This window comes from Piliocolobus tephrosceles, chromosome 8 (assembly GCF_002776525.5).
Source record: "Piliocolobus tephrosceles isolate RC106 chromosome 8, ASM277652v3, whole genome shotgun sequence".
In the NCBI taxonomy this organism is placed as follows: domain Eukaryota; kingdom Metazoa; phylum Chordata; class Mammalia; order Primates; family Cercopithecidae; genus Piliocolobus; species Piliocolobus tephrosceles.
The window spans coordinates 69,887,512-69,908,678 of NC_045441.1; the positions used below are offsets into that span (position 1 = coordinate 69,887,512).

The 21,167-nt window shown below is 37.4% G+C and overlaps 1 pseudogene; it reads left to right on the forward strand.

The window, feature by feature from the left end:
- LOC116418876 overlaps positions 1–20,953 on the forward strand; it is a 77,566-nt pseudogene extending 56,613 nt beyond the window's left edge.
- Positions 20,954–21,167: the final 214 nt, after the last annotated feature.

Consider the following 21,167-nt stretch of genomic DNA (forward strand, 5'->3'; position numbering starts at 1 on the left):
AGTTAGAATGGCAATCATTAAAAAGTCAGGAAACAACAGGTGCTAGAGAGGATGTAGAGAAATAGGAACACTTTTACACTGTTGGTGGGATTGTAAACTAGTTCAACCATTATGGAAAACAGTATGGCGATTCCTCAAGGATCTAGATCTAGAGGTACCATATGACCCAGCCATCCCACTACTGGGTATATACCCAAAGGATTATAAATCATGCTGCTATAAAGACACATGCACACGTATGTTTATTGCAGCACTATTCACAATAGCAAAGACTTGGAATCAACCAAAATGTCCATCTGTGACAGACTGGATTAAGAAAATGTGGCACATATACACCATGGAATACTATGCAGCCATAAAAAAAAAAAAAAAAAAAAGGATGAGTTTGTGTCCTTTGTAGGGACATGGATGCAGCTGGAAACCATCTTTCTTAGCAAACTATCACAAGAACAGAAAACCAAACACCACATGTTCTCACTCATAGGTGGGAACTGAACAATGAGATCACTTGGACTCGGGAAGGGGAACATCACACATCCGGGCCTATCATCGGGGGGGAGGGGGGAGGGAATGCATTGGGAGTTATACCTGATATAAATGACGAATTGATGGGTGCTGACGAGTTGATGGGTGCAGCACACCAACATGGCACAAGCATACATATGTAACAAACCTGCACGTTATGCACATGTACCCTAGAACTTAAAGTATAATAAAAAATAAAAAATAAAAAGAAATTAAAAAAAATACAAAACTCAGTTGTTTTCTCATATATTAGCAAAACCACTTGGAAATGTGACCCCCAAATTATTCCAATAATAATTATAAATAACCTAGGGAAAACACAGCTAGAAGTGTAGGACCTAGATGAAGAAAAATTTAAAACATAAAAAACTAAATAAATGGAGAGATGTTTCATATATCCAGATGAGAAAATCCTGTCTTAGAGAAGACTTGTTTAACTGTGTAGAACAAGTATTTTCCAACCTTCAGAAAATAAATGGAGCTTTTCAAGCTTTTTAAAACTTGGGAGAAATAGGAGGGAAGATGGTTCTAGATTTATGCCCAAGGCAAATATAAAAGGTATTAATGGTTGGTGCTTTGTGAGAATTGGGCATCATATGTATTGGCCACTTGATCTGTACTTAGTGTGATTTGCAAAAAGGCACAGAAACAGATAGAAAGGAGGTATTTTACCCAAATTAGATGATAAAATAAGGTACGATAAAACAGTTAATCCTGGGGTCTTGAGGAAGAGGCTTAAATTTCCTAAATCTTTGTTATGTAAATGGAGGTAATTTAATAATCCTTGTCAGTCCTTTCTATGTACTGTGACTTACGTTTTATATGATTCAAAATAAAAACTGAGGCATCAAGTTTCATTACTCTGATGGAAATAAATCCTTTTTCTATGTCTATATAGAGTCACTCTGTTTGCAAAAAGATGAAAATAATAAATCTGTACTCACTAATCAGCATAATACAAAGGATGAAGTAGACCCTAAGTTACCAGTAACATTAAGGTACAATTGTTAAAAGGTTAATTGTATAGCATGAAGCAAAGGGTGAATTTGAAATGAAAAGCAACAATCATTTCTTTTTGTAAGTGTGTAAAATGCTTTCATTGATATGTCCTATTCTTAAATAATTCATGCTGAATAAAAATAATGTAGAAACCAAATTCTGCAAACAGCAAGTAGTAACAAAGATTGAGTAACTATTTTTTTGTCATCATATGAATCTACAATTTCCAGGTATAACAGATTGAATAGAGTTCAAACTGAATAGAGTTCTGAGAATGCTATGCACATTTGCCAAAAAATCAAACCACTTCCAACAGAGAGAAAAGCAGATGTATGAAAAACATTTTCATGATATAGAACCATTGAACTAAATGATTTTCAAATAAAGATGTGAACCTTACAATAATTTCAAGTCACATTCAATATAAAGCAAAGATTTACATGAAAGAACTAACATTAGGTGTATGAGCATTCAGATGAGAAAGATGTGCTCAGTGAAGTAGAGAGCCCAAAATGCTTTGCAGTATTCTGTCCATCACTGCAGCATGACTTCAAAAGGGGCCACAGAAAGAAATGGAAAATTGGAATAAATGCTGATCTAGCAATGAAAGGCTGAATAGAGTTCCCATCTCTATAGGTCCAAATCCAGATATCATGTCTACATAGATGATCCAGAGATAATTAAGTCATAGCATGTGAAGACTTGAATTAATCTCAACTGTTACCAAAGTTTCTTTCTCCAGATCTTGTTTTATAACAGCACATCTACCCAGTTGCCCAACCACAAACCTGAGAGTCACTTTTGCATCCATGCTCGCTCCCACTTTTCCCCATCTTTCACCAATACTATTGATTTCCCTGCTGTTCTCCAGGCACTTCTTTTGTCCGTATGCTAATGATATTAGGCGGAGCCTCATCAATCTCCTGCTAAGGTCACAGTAACAATGTCTTCATTGACCTCTATGTCTCCAGCTTTTCTGCTTTCAATCTATTCTCCAAATTGCTGCCAAGGTAATCATTCCAAAATGCAAATCTAGTCATATCATTCCTTGATAAACTTCCTTCAGAGTTCTCTGTTACCAACTGGAATAAAATCCAGACTCTTTAGCGTGCATATAAAGCCCTTGATTGGTGTGACTTATACCACCTCCTTCCTACCAGATCTTTTCCTAAATACCCTATGCTCACCCTTCAAGACCCAATTTAAGAATTATCTCCTCTGAAAATTCACTAACGATAACCTTATCTGAATCAGGTTTGCTAACCACAGCACCTTGCAGTTTCTTCTTAGAATTTATCCTTGTAAGTTGTAATTGACTGAATATTTCTCTTCATCTCCACCATTCTGTGAACAACTGAAGGAAAGAGGCTGTTCTTCATTTTTGCATGCCCCGCTTGAAACACACAAAGTAAGCAATCAAAATGTTTGAGGAAGAAGGCAAATAGGGAAATTTTAAAAAGAAAGTACCAACTTTTTAGTTCTAAAGTTCTGTTTCCATGATTCCATTTATTCAGGCCAGGCTTCCATGTCATAAACATGCAATCCACAGAGAATGAGGAGTAAACTGTCAAAACCAACAGCTATTCTTCTGTTCCTCAACCCCAAGAGAAAGTGTTCCCTTAACCCCATCAAATAAAGCCATTAAGGAAGCTTTAAAATGAGGAAAACTTGTAGTGGTATAAATATTTATGATTACCAAGAGAAACAGATCCCCTGGTGCTGTACCTGGAATTTGGGTCCAAGGCAACAGTGCCCAAGTAAGCTTGGATCATGGATCACCCTCCCATTCTGTAGAAAGTCGCCAGAGTTGAATGCCTGAGAGATGAAGGCTTTCCACCAACTAGAGGGCAGTCCTAGAGCAGCAGGGAGTGTTCTCCTGATTTGAAGTTTCCCTTGTCTGCATTTTGCTTCCCTCCACGGCAAGGTAAAATGTATCTTCCCTTATTCCTAGACTCCCCAAAGCAGATGTGGTTGTGTCCTCCTCTGTGGCATACCTATAGTTCATCCACAGAATGTATCATATTCTAATGCTATTAATTTCATTATATAAATGCTGGGAAGCAATTCTCCATGAATCTCTTATATTTTTTACTATTTGAATGAAGACATTGACAGCCTTTGTCTTCAACAATTTTTTAAAGGATGTTTGTATGGAAAACTACCTTAGAAGAGAGAGATAGTGTATCCCTCTGAGAAAGGAGAAAGCAGGTTTTTTCCTAACCTATCTCCATAAAGATAATATTTCCCTCCAAGGTGAACCTTAAGCAAGTTTGCCAACAGCCTCCTTTATAATACCGGAAACTTCTTAAGCTTGGGGCCCCTCAACAGGAATACCAACCTATGGCGTGCATATCTACCTGGTCCTCTTTATATAGCCCCCATGGAACTTGGTGGGGTTTGGAAATAAACCTATGGCAACACTGAAGCTTGTGTCGTCTGCTGTGCCGTAAGTAATAAAGTTCTTTTCTCTGACCCAGGAATCTCATGTCTTCTGCCAGCATCCTTGAAACTATAGCAGGCTCACTTTTTAAGCATTCAAATAGGGTGAAATCTCAGACACTTTAAAGTCTTTGATAAGGTGCAGTATGTTGTGTTTGTATGGGGCATGGGTGTCTGTGTGTGTTTAATGTATCTGGTTTCTTCTGACCATGACCTTCTCAAGAGGAAGGATTGTATCTAATTCATCCAGGTATATTCAATACCCAACCTAATCAAAATAGACATCAGCTGAATAAAAATATGAGAACATAGTTAGTTAAAGAAGAGGAAAAGTAGCCATGAAACACCATGACATAATTTTCAGATCTTTTTATTACTCAAATTCATGTACCTTTTCATTAAGGTGAGTTAATGTTATTGTTTCAAGTTTGAAAAAAACTATTGTCCATATATATTCTTTACATGACAAGTATGATCTTAATCCAAATTTTCACACTGTCATTCCATTTTCATATCAGAAATTTGACATACACCAGCAAAATGCATGCATTAATTCTCAGTATCTCCAATACTTAATCACAGATAACATAAAAATTTACACAGGGTTTTGCTTGAGTAAAAATCTGACATATGTAATTAGTGATAGAAATGAGATGCCATTCCTTCCCCCAATGGCTTGGTGTAGCTCAAGAGGAAGAGCGGGAAAAAAAATCCTCTTTCAACATATATATGTTTAATGCCACTTACTTATATAGGGAAACAGGAGTCTCATGGAAGATAAAGAACATGAACTATGACTCCTCTTCTCCACTTAACAAACCACCATCAACACTAAAGTTCAAAATATAAAACTATGTCCAACCGGGTGCAGTGGCTCATGCCTGTAATCCCAGCACTTTGGAAGGCCGAGGTGGGTGGATCACTTGAAGTCAGGAGTTCAAGACCAGACTGGCCAAAATGATGAAACCCCTTCTGTACTAAAAATATAAAAATTAGCCAGGTATGGTGGCGGTCACCTGTAATCCCAGATACTCAGGAGGCTGAGGCAGGAGAATCGCTTGAACCCAGGAGGCAGAGATTGCAGTGAGCCAAGATCACACCATTGCACTCCAGCATGAGCAAGAGAACAAGACTCTGTCTCCAAAAAAAATATAGATAGATAGATAGGTAGATAGATAGATAGATATAGATATATATAGATATAGATATCTTTTTACCAAAAAGAACAATAAAGGCTTCCAGCTGAAAGTTTACCATAATAAAGGAGGGCTTTTGACCTGTGTTCCAGACAGGCATGTTGCTTCTGGATCCCGTATTTGGTCAGACTTGAAACTCATCCTTATTAAACCACTCTTGCACTGTGTGTCTGGAGAAATGGCTCTGTATACTTGCATTTGCAATAGACTAAATGTTTGTGTTCCCCCAAAATTCATATGTTGAAGTCCTAGCCACCTAGGTGATGGTATTAGGAGGTGGGGCCTTTGGGAGGTAATTTGGCTATGAGGGTAGAGCCCTCATGAATAGGATTAGTGAGAAAAGAGACCCCACAGAGCTCTCTAGTCCTCTTTCCACCACGTGAGGATGCATCAAGAAGGTGGAAGTCCGCAACTTGCAGACCTGAAGGGGACCCTCAACAGGGTTCAACCATGCTGGACCCCTGAACTTGAAATTCCAGCCTCCAGCAGTATAAGAAATAAATTTCTGTTGTTTATAAGCCATCCATCTATGGTATTTTATTATAGCATCCTGAACTGACTACAACAGTATCCAGAGAGTTAAACTATTGTAATTGATAAAAAAAATTAGGGCCCAAGTAGTTTTATCCTAGGTCTCTCCCTCCTGAGTGCTATACTGAGGAAAGACATGTTCCCCTCGTCACCGAGATGAAACCTCATGGGTGGACAAAACCAGTGCAAAAGATAGTGGTCATAGTGATGAAATCAGCAAAAGAAGCGAAAGGACTGGGAGAAAGAGAAATTATAAGTAAGCCATATCTCTGTGAATCTCCTGGGGCACTTGAGGCTGCTCACAGTGACTTCAGGAGATTGGGCTTCAATGAACTGGTACACCTGACTGGACGTACCTGACAGATAAAGTTATCTGGGTATCAGCTTCAGTAGGATCCACACCAAAGGTCTGAATTTCTGTTTCTTCTAAAATAACTGACTCATGGTTACGTGTAAGCAGGTCCCAGTAAGTCTCAGAAAAAAATTGGGAAAAGGAACCTTGCAAGTAAACTGGGTGAGGTTTAAAAGTCATTGAAATTTGGTCGTAAATACAAATGCAATTCCATTATATCCACAAGCTTATAAAACACAGGGGACATTTGGTAACGAAAATATCAAAGTACAAAAGATAAATTTCAAAGGAAAAGTTTACAGCTTGTCCTCTGCAGGGCAGACGATCTATGATGTTCTTTCATCACAGTTAGTTAAATAAGGGCTCTGGCAGTGCAATGACTCAGAGATAACAACCGAAAGTTGTAACATCGATATCCTCAAATGTTTGGGTATATATGTGAGAACATAAATATTAAATGTTGAAAAAGAGATTCAACCTGTCCTTCAAGTCTAGCCAGCTGGCTTTCCTCCATCATGCAGTATCCTCTAAGATTATCCTAATGAAGAAAACAAAACTCTCAAGGAGCAATGAAGTGCAATACTTTGTTGAAGGGTAGTGGTTTTCTTGTTATTGTTTTGTTTCATTTTATAAAGAAAAAAGAATCATTCTGACTCCACAAGAACAGATATGTCATTTGAAGGCAGCTATTACAGTATTAGGGCCACTGAGCCCTTCTAACCAATGAGGCCATCTACCACCCATCCAGAGTCACCATTGGTAGGTAAATTTCAGCAATTCTTTTCTTTGAAGTAAGACCTTGTTCTACAGGAACATTCAATTAACATTCAAGGTCTATCGGTTAATAACGCATTAAAGTAACTTTATTACCTTTTCCAAAATGGCAGCTAAGAAAAACCATTTGGAATAATAAAGAGTGTGAAAAATAAGTCAAGAACATGGCATATAGACTTTCTCTTTACCCAAAGTTTTTATAAAAGAGGAAGGAAAGAGGAGAAAACAGTAAGCGAAGAGGTGAGATGGCTCCAGTGGTAAACTGCGCAGAAATAACCTGTGACCTGACCATAAAGAGCCATGTTAAAAATCTAAACTCCTCTGAAGTATAATAAAACTTTCTACCCTTTCTTGCAAGTGCACCTCTCACAAATGTTAGATGGCAGCCACTAGGGGGAATCTCTAAACCTGGCTTTGCTGTACATTATTTAATAGAAGTACAATGTCATCTTAATACACTAAAATGAAAATCCCACCAAGAAGAAAAAGGTTGGTATAGAGAGGTAAATATTCCCCTAGCATATGTGATTAACACCTCTGACTATTTTTCTTAAGTTCAAAGAGCTATTAGAAAATTGTAGCAGTGTGCAGTTAAGTGTGGCAGATGGCATATAGGAGTGAGTGGTGTGCAATTTACAGTAAACAAATTCTTTATCTTTGACGGGTCATGGGGAGAACTAAAACGGTCTCCAATTCAATCAGGGAATATGCTAGAATATACTGACATGCAGATTCACTAATTATAGTGAAATGTGTTAAAAAGCTACAATTATCCCAATGGATGAAACCTTTCCCATGAAGATTAGAAAAAACAACCAGGCGTCATGAGCTGACAGCAGGATGCCATTTGTAAATGTGCCCCCAGATTGGTTGACACCTGTTCAGAGAAGAGATTCAAATCTTCAGGGCCTTAAACTTGGTCTCCTCTGGAGATAGGTACACTTTTTGATAGTATGTGTACTGTGAGCTCATCAGCTGTTTTTGTATCAAATATATGGGGCAAAACTGTAACTGACATTTCTTTTTGTCTTTAGAAAGAGAACCACAGCTCAGCGGGGAATGAGTTCTGCAATGTTCATTAGTTTGGTTATCATCAAATTAATATTTCAAGTATTGCAGAGTTTGATCTCTACCACTACTAAAAGGGAAAAGGGAACATATACATATTATGAAATGTGTTTTTCAAAAAGTTTGATCATATATTGAACTACAACCATGAAAATGTATTGGACTACAAAAGAATGTACAATTACATAAAGCACAGGACCCACTCAAATGATCCAGTATGTGTCTTACATCAAAGCACTCCATGAGATTTACGAGTGGCTTGGGGCATGTAGAGGCCAAGGGAAACCTTCCCCTTCACCCTCTGAACGTTTGCTGAAAATCAACTGACAAAAGGCAGATTAATAGGAGAAAAGGCATACAAATTTGTTAATATCCACATGTGTGCACAGGAGTCATACAAAATGTGAAAACTCAAAGGAAGGGCCAGATGGTTGACTATTTTATACCATCTTGAGCTTATAGAAAGAATGGGGGCTTGGAGTATGGCAAGACAGGTTATGGGCGGGAGAGAAGAGGAAAAGCATGGCTAACAAGAGCAGTCTTATTATGTAGACAAAATCTCATTGGTAGCTCTCAGAAAGAATAGATGGTAGCCTGTGGTTGAATTAATCTTTCCTACATCTGGAGGGGCCTCCAGATGAGGCTCCTCAAAGAAAGCCTGTTTATTTCCCTTACGTGGATTTTCCTCTATAGATGCAAATCTCCTCCACAGAAGGCAGCTTGGCAAGCATTAGTCCGGTCTGCAGGCCCTTTGAATAGCTGTCTCAAAAGATGTCAAAGAGGTATATTTTAGGGTAAATATTTCTGGTTTCCTTTAGGTGTGTGAACCTGTACAGAGGTGCAATGGGATGCTCTTAAACAATGGCATGTGAGAATTTGATTCAAAGGGACAAGATCACTGCATTGAGGAAGAGTTGATTTAAATAATCCCTTAAATTCAATGGTGGATACTAGGATATGTAAAAGACGACCTAGAATTTGAGGAGAGCAATTTACCAAACACCCTCCAGATACATGGAGCCTGGGAAATTTTACTGGGTTTGTACCACTTTTGTGTGTGATATTGCCTGTAACATAACCATTGCTTAAGAAAACTCAGGCCGAAATTTCAGTCTAGCAGCTGATGTTTGCCGCACCAGTTGTACTGAGAGTGGTTCAAGCACCCTTGGATATGTGGGGCAAATTCTGGAGCATGAGGCTGCAGATTCTGCCCTAGAATGGTGGCACCGCCATTGTTTTGGATGAGAGATTGACTTCTCACTTTAACTGGGAAGAGATTCCCAGTTCCTCGGAAAAATGTAACAATGTTCTATTTACAAGACTTACTCATAAGGAGTTACTGGGAGTTGTTCAATCTCACTTACTGTTCATCATGTCACTGACCATACATTCTCTCCTGAAAGAAGTTCATGACTTTGTATTGGGCCAGCGTTTCTGGACCTGTAACAGATGTTTCAAGAGATATCCACCAAGTGGGCCTTAAGGTAATGTTTTCTAAAAGAATTCTATTGTATACAAACTAGTTGAGAAAAAAATTAATTCTTTAGATTTATAACTCACAGGGATAAGATAATTTGATTTGGGACTTTAAATGTCTTGGTGTTTAACTTAAGATTTCTGGAATTTAATTTCTTTGTGATTTTAATCTTTGAACTTTAGTTTGTCCCTGACAATTTGGTAATAGTACAGATATTCAGATGTGGGGCACTTCTATATTGGTGGCATTTTGTTATTGGAATAGCTTTCTGTTGTCATCTAATCTGCATATCCTCTGGTGAGCTCTAGTAGACCACATGTCTCAATCTAATGTGAGGAGAAATAAAGTGACCTCTAAGCAAAATCCTGGAATTAATTTAGATAACATACCATTCTCACTCATTTTTAGAGCCTTCTGTATCAAAGCCTATACAGCTCACCAGCAGACCCTGAATGCTCCACTGTAGTGCCTTGTTGGAATTAAGAGAATGGTGCCATGAGGGTAAGAGTACTACCATAAGTAGGATGTATACCCACAGGCCTGCAGAGCCATAGACCAATTGTTAAGCCAAACAATTTACAGAAACAAAAAGTTGGGTATGTGATGAGGAACTCTGCATGATTCCCTGTGGAGAGGTTCCAAGTAGAGCAAGGCATTTTGTATTAGTCCATTCTCATACTGCTGTAGAGAAATACTCGAGACTGGGTAATTTATAAAGGAAAGAGGTTTAATTGACTCACAGTTTCACATGGCTGGGGAGACCTCAGGAAACACACAGTCATGGTGGAAGGGGAAGCAGGCACATATTACATGCCAGCAGGAGAGAGTGAGCGAGTTAACAAGAGCAGGAAAATTGCCTCATAAAATCATCAGGTCTCATAAGAACTCACTCACAATCACAAGAACAGCATGGGGTAAATCACCCTCATGATCCAATCACCTCCTTCCCACGACACGTGGGGATTACAGTTCGAGATGAGATTTGGATAGGGATACAGAGGCAAACCATATCACTTTTGTATCATCACTTCATCACTGCTTACCACCCCCTACTCACCCACTATTTTGGTGGGGGAAATTATGAGATCAGATTTTCAAACCAGGTGGAGTTTCCTTATAGGTCTCTTAGACAATGAGGACTTAGTCTTCCCTAGCCATCCAAACCAGCAAGTGGGAGGCAGTGATACTAGATAGCCATCCATCAGGGAAACATTAGCAACCTCATTTGTTCCTCTTATTTAAGCCACATTCTTCAAACCAGGAATAAAAGGAATGATTTTCAACTTCATCTGCTTGACTTATGTAACTATTTCTCAAATACTTCTACACTCAAGCAGAGAATAAGGGTGTTATTTATTAGCCTACTCAAATTCTTATACATTGTAATTGTCCTGGTACTTAAATTATTTTAAATATCAAAATGGGAACATTCACACTTATGTGTTTGCTCTTGGAATATCCTTTGGTTTCTAAATGCTATTTTAGAACTTTATCTTTCCAGAAAAAATGAAGGTCAACTAAACATACTTTCAAAGCTTTTATAAAATTCCCTTGTTATATTTCTGGCATGAAACAAAGTCACTGTTTCATGAGTATTATACTTATGTTGGGAAGGAAACCTTTTATATATTTATATATATATATATTTATATAAATATATAAAAATATAAAAATATATAAATATATAAAAAATATATAAATATATATAAATATATATATAAATAATTAAAGTTTTTTACTAATTTAAATTCTTTTTAGATTTTTAAATCATCAGGAGCCCCCATCCCATCCCACTGGATAGTTAGAAAACCCAGCTTTGTTAGTGGAACATTGTCTTCTTTTTGGACCATAACAACCGCCCTACCCAGCTCCATATGTGGGGAATTCCCTACTCCATGTATCTTGATGAGAGGCAGAGCCTCTCATTACTACCCACTGCGGGAAGTAAAATTCTTCCCCCTTCCTTTTTTTTTTTTTTTTTTTTTTGCAGCTGCATCACATAATCTAGATTTTTCTAATAACATGCACCCACACTAGCCTGGGCTTGGAAGCTGGGATGCAAAGAAGCAGGGAGTGTGCAGAATCCACTCTGTCAACATGGACTGTAGGGGCAGTGGTTGCATCCATTTTTCAAAGGTGGCAACAACTGAAGGAGTTCTAGCATTGTCTCCATCGTCCAGCGTTGAGCTCTGGGGCACCTCCAAGGGCAATACACATTCTCAGTAGCGCTGCCTTAATGGACAAATTCTGTAGAATGATTTGTACTTTTTCCCTGCCTATATAGCCTCCAAGTCCAGTTTTCCAGCAGTCCCAGAGATTGTGAACCATGTAATAGCCTTTTAAAATCTCATTTCTGCTTAAATTAACCAAACATTCTATTGCTTGAAAGTAAGAATCTTGATGAATACCTTGTTCAATAACACTATCTCAGCTTCTGCCAGTATGAATACCCTCCTATCAGTTTAACACAACACTAATAAAGCCCACACATCTACAGCCATCTGATCTTCAACAAACTCAACAGAAACAAGCAATGGGGAAAAGGCTTCCGATTCAATAAATGATGTTGGGATACCTGGCTAACCATAAGCAGCAGAATGAAATTGGATCCCTACCTATCAGTCCTATCACTATCTACAAAAATTAACTCAAGATAGACTAAAGATTTAAATGTAAGTCTTCAAACTATAAAAATCCTGGAAGAAAACTCAGGAAATAGCCTTCTGAATATCAGCCTTGACAAATAATTTATGGCTAAGTCCTCAAAAGCAATTGCAACAAAAACAAAAGTTAAGTTAAAGAGCATCTGCACAGCAAAAGAAACTATCTGGAGAATAAACAAACAACCTACAGAATGGGGGAAAATATTTGCAAACTAACCATCTGACAGACGTCTAATATCCAGATTCTATAAGGAATTTAAACAAATCAACAAGCAAAAAATAAATAACTCTGTTAAAATATGGGCAAAGGACATGAACAGAGACTTCTCAAAAGAAGATGTACAGAAATGCAAATCAAAATGAGAGTGAGATACCATCTCACACTGGTAAGAATATTTTTTGTTAAAATGTCAAAAAATAACAGATGTTAGCAAGGCTGCAGAGAAAAAGGGACACTCACACACTGCTGATGAGGATGTAAATTAGACCAACTACTGTGGAGAGCAGTTTGGAGATTTACCCAGCAATTCCATTACTGGGTATATACTTAAAGGAGAATAAATCATTCTATCAAAAAGACACAGGCACTGATATGTTCACCACAGCACTATTCAAAATAGCAATGACATGGAATCAACCCAGGTGCCCATCAATGGTTTAAAGAAAATGTGGTTCATATACACCACAGAATATTACACAGTCATGAAAAAGAACAAAATCAAGTCCTTAGCTGCAACATGGACACAGTTGGAGGCCATTATCCTAAGCAAACAACAGAGGAACAGAAAACCAAATACTACAAGCTCTCATTTGTAAGTGTGAGGTAAACATTAGATAAACATGGACATAAAGATGGAAACAATAGACACTATGGACTAATAGAAGCAGGAGAGAGGGCTGAAAATCTACCTATTGGGTACTATGCTCACTACTTGAGTGACAGGTTCATTCATACCCCCAACCTCGGCATCACATAATGTATCATTAAAACAAACCTGCACATATACCCTGATTCTAAAATAAAAACTGAAAAAGAAAAACAAGGCTTTTTAGTTAAGTCCTCAGTCTTTCATAGTTTTGCCCTCTTTTTCACTCCTACGAAAAGTATCTAGCTCTCCATAGTCCAATAGAACAGCTACTAATCCTAAGTGGCTATTGAGCACTCAAAATATGGCTATTTTGAATTGAGATGTGCTGTAAGTGTGAAATGCATGCTGAATTTCAAAGATCTAGTATAAAAAAAAAGAATGTGGAATATCTCAATCATGTTTCATATTAATTACATGTTGAAATATTTTGGAAATAGTGGGTTAAACAAAAATTAAAATTAATTTCCCTTTTCTTTTTACTTTAATGCAGCTACTAGAAAATTTAAAATTACACATATGGCTTATGTTATACTACTACTGGAAAAACATATGAGGGAACAAGTGGTCATACATTTATATATTATATTACATTATTCTGTTAATAATCCAAATACCTAGTTCTTAAAAAAAATAAAATTCTTATTTTCCACAATATAATTTTACAACTAGATCATTTTTTATTACCAATGGAAGGGAAAGGAGCTAATGGGTATTAAGTGCATAGGTACCAGGCACTATGCTATGTAATTCACCTAATCCTCATTATCTCACTGAAGGAAATATTAAAATGAGGACGTGTAAATGAGGAGATATACTAAGAAGTTAGGTAGCTTTCCCAAGGTGATGTATCTATTACATGGTAAGACCAGGCCAGGAACATAGATTAGTTTATCTCCCAAGAACTCGTTTCCCATTACCCTGTGTGGTGACACCTCTTTCCCTCTGGCCCTCAACCCATTACCATTCAGAGGAAGGCTTCCAAAATAAATCGACAGCCCATGGAACAACAAAAACTCTGTTTTAATCTGTGTAGAACATTCATTCCCTCTATTTTTCTTTCAGAAAATTATGGTCTTTTCCGTAAGTTCTTTTATGGTTTACTGTTTCAGATTGCCCCAATTCCATAACTAATAGGAACTTAAACTTATTGGAATGAGATGTTCTTAGCCAATACAATTTCTGTACTGAAAGCAACTCTCTATTACATCTTCATTTGAGATCTAGTTCCTCAGCTCCAAGTGAACTTAGACCTATTTTAAAAGATAGATATTTTTAACTCTGTATTTTAATCAACTGATTAGCTGGTCAACATTTGGAACCCTTAGAACCAGTATAGACAATGACTTTATTTTTTATAATTTCAAGAATATACACAGGTGTTCAAATAATTTTCCATACGTATGTGGTAGTCTAAGAGATATATATTTTTTTTTCTTCTACTTTTTAAGTTCAGGGGTATATGTGCAGGAAGTGCAGTGTGTTACATAGGTAAATACGTGCTATGGTGGTTTGCTGCACAGATCATCCCATCACCTAGGTGTTAAGCCCAGCATCCATTAAGTATTCTTCCTTATGCTCTCCCTCCCCCAACCTTCACCAACAGGCCACAGTGTGCATAGCTACCCCTATGTGTCCATGTGCTCTCATTGTTCAGCTTCCACTTATAAATGAGAATATGCAATATTTGGTTTTCTGTTCTTGTGTTAGTTTGCTGAGAATAACAGCTTCCAGCTTCATCCATGTCAGGGGAAAGGACATGATCTCATTCCTTTTTATGGCTGCATAGTATTCCATAGTGTATAGGTACCATATTTTCTTTATCCAGTCAATCACTGATGGGCATTTGGGTTGATTCCATGTCTTTGCTATTGTAAATGCTGCTGCAATGAACATGCGCATGTATGTATCTTTATAAAAGAAGGACTTATAATCTTTTGGCTATATACCCAGTAATGGGATTGCTGGGTCAAATGGTATTTCTGCCTCTTGGTCTTTAAGGAATTGCCACACTCTCTTTCACAATGGTTGAACTGACTTATACTTAGGAGATGTAATTTTAATTGTGTTATGTTGAAATTTCTGGAACATATTGATAATTTATGAGACCACGTGGAAAGATTTCTTTTTAGTAAGTAAAATATCCAGAGCAAATAAAACCATAAAAGTCCAGGTAAAAAATTTAATAGTACTATTTATAGTTGCAAAATAAACAAAATAGGTTCATTAATTTAGCTTTCATAACAGATTTGCTCCCAAATCTGGTTCTTCATAGCCTCTGAACTTTTGCCAATTTCAGATTAATCTGCTCCATATACATATTGATCCAAAACAGTATTAGCCTTGTTATTCATTCTGTGGTGACTGTAGAAGCAATAGTGAGAGAGCTGTAGAATCAAGGTCTCTGTTGAAATGTTCTTTTAACAAAAATCTTCACAACCTGAGTGCCATAACCCATATATCCCAGGAAGTTGAGAGAACTAGGGTCTGAGAAAGGTAGAATTGGTGTCACAGCACATCTTTTGTCATAATAAAATTGAATGTATTCAATTCTTCTAAGTAACTTCATTTGAGTACTTTAAAACATAAACCAGATGCTATCTAAAGGACTCTAAAATATGCTCAAAGGAGAGAAGTAAGAAACATATATCCTAAAGAAGTGCACAGTGAGGTTGAGAATAAGAGACACTCTGACTTAAAGTGCAGGAAAGATTGCCATGAACTGAAATGATCTGAGGAGGTTAAGAGGCCTTCGACCGGGATAGGCATTGAGGGATGAAAGCAAAAAGAACCTCAAAAGTGAAAATTAGAGGCAAGGAAGAGAATAGCATTTTCTAAGACAGCTAAAGTTGGTTGGAGTAGAATGCAAAATAAATGAAAAGGAAAATCAGATCAAACATCTGTGCCTTAGTTTATGTTGCAAAATATCTTGAATGCCAAGCTGAAGACCCTGGATATTATCCTATCTGCTATGAGGTAATATTAAATAATTTTATGTAAAATAATGAGAATATACTGGTTTGATAAGATTCTGAGCTAATGAAATCAAAGGGAGGAAAAGAGGGTATAAAATACATAATAAAGCAAGCACTAGCAAAACGGTGGCTGTAATTGAGGAATAAGGATGATGGCTGAATCCTAATTGGAATGAAGGTACCAAGCCTGGAAATTTAGGACCTCAGTATGAATAAAAATACAGTTAATATGGATATTGCAAGAGAAAGCCAATTTGAAAGAATAACATGCTAAATTCCATTGCTAAGTTGACTATAGTATTAACAAGACATCAAGACTGTGTAAAGGGTTGTGGAGTTTGAGTTTTCTGATTTGCTAACTTTACCACATGTATGAAGGTATTTAAGCAGTATGGACAGTCAAAATCCTTGAAAAGTTGCTTATTATTTATTGGAATTATTTATTACTTTGAATCACTGCCTGATTTTAGCTTAAATAACTTACTATGAAGTGATTATTCAGAGGTGATCACAAATAATTCCAAGTAGTTGGGCAAATGAAAATATGCCAAAGCAAAGAGACTACTAGTAAAGGAATTTATCCTTACAAGATATGCATTTTTGTTTTTATGATAAAATACCTGAAGTAGTTGTTTTATTTTGTTCTCATTGGAATCTATCCTTTGATTAGACAAAATATAATTTCTTGCAATAGGTATGATTCGCCTTGATCTTGACTTTTTAAAAATGTAATCAGCAGTTCTCCAAAACTCCATTGTTATTCCATATTATTCTTATATAGTGTACCCAAACATAGAAACTGAATGAACCAACAGCACATTGGTGCGGAATTTGTTGGTTCCTTTAAAATAATTTATACATTTAACCAAAATTACTGTTATGAGAAAAACCTGAGCCAGGTGTGGTGGCTCACACCTGTAATCCCAGCACTTTCAGAGACTGAGGCGGGTGGATCACCTGAGATCAGGAGTTTGAGACCAGCCTGGCCAGCATGGCGAAACCCCGTCTCTAATACAAACACAAAAATTTGCCCGGCGTGGTGGCAGGCACTTGTAATCCCAGCTACTCAGGAGGCTGAGGCAGAAGAATCACTTAAACCTGGGAGGCAGAGGCAGCAGTGAGCCAAAATCACACCACTGCACTCTAGCCTGGGCAACAAGAACGAAACTACAGAAGAGAGAAGAGAAGAGAAATGAAACCTGGGACTATAAAATCCCCCTACCCCCGCAAGCTGGGAAGGAGCCAAGAGACCAAAGACAGACTCGGACAAGTCCAGCTTGACCATTAGATGAGTTTATTAGTACTTACATATAGGGTGCTCCCTGATGGCAGCAGGACAGCTCTAGAGATCCACCTTATCTCTAAGCTACCTTTAAGCTAATTTTCTGGCTCTTTGCCTACTGTGGATGTGTAATGAGACTGTTTTCCTTGGCACGTTCCCAGTTATGCCCCAGGATGTTTGGGTTCTCAGGGACATCCACTCTTTAATTGGGCACCATGGCCTTGGCTCACTGCCCAGTCTTCATTAAGTAACCTGGTGGGAGACCTGTCACAACACAATTGTCGAGTTCTCTCTAAATTATTTTAAACACATAATCCTCCGATAAGAAATACATAAGGACTTGTTTTTTAAGGATGCATTTGGGAGGATTGGCTTTTATTTGACCATATACTCAAAAGTAATCACTTAAAACAGATTGAAGAATATTTATCTTTTTTTCTCTTTTGCTGTTTGTTATCTAAAATTGCCTACTAAGTTCATTGTTCTTTTTGTTTTTCTTTTTTTACAGATGAAGTATCATTATATTGCCCAGACTGGTCTCAAACTCCTGGCCTCAAGTGATCCTCCCACCTCAACCTCCCAAGTATCTGGTATGAGCCACTGGCCCATCAAAGTCATTCCTCTAAATTAAACAAGTTTGAACACAGAGATTTGGGGATTTTAAGAGCATGATAACTGGATTAATGCTTGATAATTCCTTATAGTATGTTATAATAGACAAGAAAATTACTTTTTTTTCTAACACATCTCTAGACCACAAGTGTAATAGAGATACTACAAACTTTATTCTAGCTTGATACACTTGGAAAAACACGAGTACATTAAAAAGTTCTAAGACAAATGGACTATTACTACAGCCAGCAGCTATTAGTATTATTTATAATTACTACGCCCTTCTAAAAGGAGCTCCTTGCCAAAGAAATCATAAAAGCTACTGATTTTAACTTGTAAGGAGATGGATTTGTGGATATTTGTCTCCTTTTGTCACATCTTTTTATTTTATCCAGCAAAGTAGAGAGAAAAGCTAAACTGGGCAGAACAAATAGAACCTATTTGACTTATATGACACAAAATTCCTCCAGGTGGAAGCTTCAAAGAGCTATAATAAATTTTGATTTAGAGAAATATAGTATTTCATGATAGAAAATACTTCATTTCCCTAAACTGCTGTATTGCACATGCCTATAAGAGAAGAACAAGAAACATGAAATTTTATTGACTGATAAAAACAGGACTGATAGGATTTGGGAGGAAAAAAAGAGCAAGCTAATTTGTGAAATGAAGATAAGGCTATAAATTGTGGATATTAGTATCTACAGTATAGGGGTTTTTGAGGATTAAAAGAGAGAATGTGTATGAGGTGCTTGTCAGCATCCATGTCGCACTGTAGGTATTCCAACACCCTTCCTAACACGCTACCTACTATCACCACCACCAGTGTTACTTCCGTCACTACTAATATATCTCAAGCAATTTATTAATTAGAAGTATCTATTTTGCATTTAAATGACTTTCATTATATTAGAGGTTATCATTCAATTAGAAATCATGCTTTTCTTCCTACCCATATTCAGACTAGAATGTAATTTAATATAAATCAGGATTACTGGTTTAATCATCAAAAACTTATTTGATACTTTTCAATAGGCAAAGTCCAGCTTTAATTAGCCAATTCCTCACCCTAAACATTCAATTTTCATATTTTGAAACAATCAATATTTAATCCCAGAAAGAGTCCCCAGATTGTTTAATGGAGATATGCTGGAGGCGAGGAGGTGATCATCAGGTCACACCCCAATGTAAGTGGGCGTGATCATCAAGTCACACCCCAATTCAGAAATGCTTGTCATCCAGCCAAGGATGGGCCGGACTGGAGAGGAATGGAATGTTGGTGGAATGCATAAGTTATAAGGTTACTGGAGTTAACCAGGAATAAAATAAGGATATATCCAATTTTGTAAATAATAAGAAATGAAATTAAAAGAAATAGAATAATACCTAACTTAGGTAGAAATGAAATTTTATCAACCCTAATTATGCAAAACAAAGCTGGGAAACTGTGCTAGAAGAAAATGGCCACAATGCACAGGCACAGAAAGTGGCCCTCAGCCCTTACTCAGAGTCTATCGATTTCCATTTTGCATACAAATCATGCAATCCATCCCGGGTTGTAAGAAAAATGGTTCAAGAAGGAGAATTTTTAAAAAACACATGAAAGCAGTAAACTATCCTAAAAGCAACAGTCTAATGCCTTTGTTGTGGGGAAAATATAGTTGAAAGCATAAAGATACCTCCAGGGAACATCTTAAGCTGGCATCATCATAAAGATGAGTTGGTTACTTTACAACTCAACAAGAGGGAGAAAATGATTTCTGCTAAATTTCTGAGTGCTAGGGAGAGTCAACAGCAAGAAGGGGCTAATTTACAAGATGGCAGCAGGATAGATACAGAGAGAAGGTGGCTAAGTATTCCAAAGGACAGCCAGAAATAGGAAGGGCCACCTAAGTGTGCAGCCTTGGGAGCGAGCAGAGAGAGAAGCAGAGCGCCTGAGAGTTGAGGCAATGCCATTGAACTCCATGAGAATACCGCAATACCTACTTCATTGGATTGTTGTAAGGATGAAATGATATATCTGAAGTTGTATTCATTGTTGATTGCTGTGTAACAAATTGCCCCACAAGTTACTGGGTCAAAAAAGCAAACATTTATCATCTCAGAGTTATAAATCCAGCCACCCTCCAGGGGGTAGAACTACGCAAGGCATGAATTTCACAAGGTGGAGGTCATGGGGGCCATATTAGAGGATGCTGACTACAACTGCATGTAGCAATGTGCCAGCACATAAAGACTCAATATATGCTAGCCCCTATAACTATTATCATTTGGAAAATTCACAAAACAACTATTGTCACTGAATAAATGAGGTATTACTGTGCTCAAGCTTCAAATCATGTTCTAAAGAATAAATAAAATGAGATATACTCAATGATGAAACTCAAGCCACCAAATATTAATCCAGCAAATTATATCTAAACACACAATATTGGAAACAATTTGTATTGGGAAAGGAGGGATAGTTAGAAGCAAAGGGCAATGGAGACCATTAGCATCACCTCCTTACTATGAAGGTTTGCAAAAGTGGCCCCCTCATGCTGGTGTGATTCCATCCTGCATGACTGTTCTCTGGAGCAGTAGTCATTTATCTCTGTCCACTTTTTCTCCCACCTAAGTCCTTGCCACCACCCCAGTGGAAAATTCAATGGACATGGACATGAACCCCCTGAAACCCCAGAACTATCTTTTTGGTTATGAACTAAACACTGACAAAGTTTGTCACTTTAACGTGAATAATGATGAAAAAGTTATAGTTATCTTTAAGAAAAGTCAGTCTAGGGGCTGTGCATAGGATGAATTGCACACTGCTGAAGCAGAGGCAATGAATTATAAAGGTAGTCCAGTTGAAATAATACTGGTACGTTGAAAATGTCTGCACAGCCAATGGTTTCCCTTGGGGGCTTTGAAATACTACCACCCATGGTCTTATAGTTGAAGTGTGGTTCAGGGTCAGGGCATATTAGTGGACAGCACTTAGTAGCTGTGGAGGAAGAGGCAGAGTGAGAAGATGAAGAGGAAGAGAATATGAAGCTCTTAAGTATATCTGGAAAGCGATCTGCCCCTAGAAATGGTAGTGAGTTTCCACAAAAAAAGTAAAACATGCTGCTGATGAAGATGATGATAATAGAGATGATGATGATTATTTTAGTGATGAAACTGAAGAAACATCTCCAGTGAAGAAATCTATATGAGATACTCCAGCCAAAACTGCACAAACATCAAACCAGAATGAAAAAGACTCAACACCATCAACACCAACATCAGAATGTCAAGAATCATTCAAAAAAAAAAACAACAACTTGTAAAACACCAACAGGACCTTGTTCTGTGGAAGAAGACATTAGAGGAAAAACGTAAGCAACTGTAGAAAAGCGGGCTCCTCTTCCCAAAGTGGAAGCCAAATTT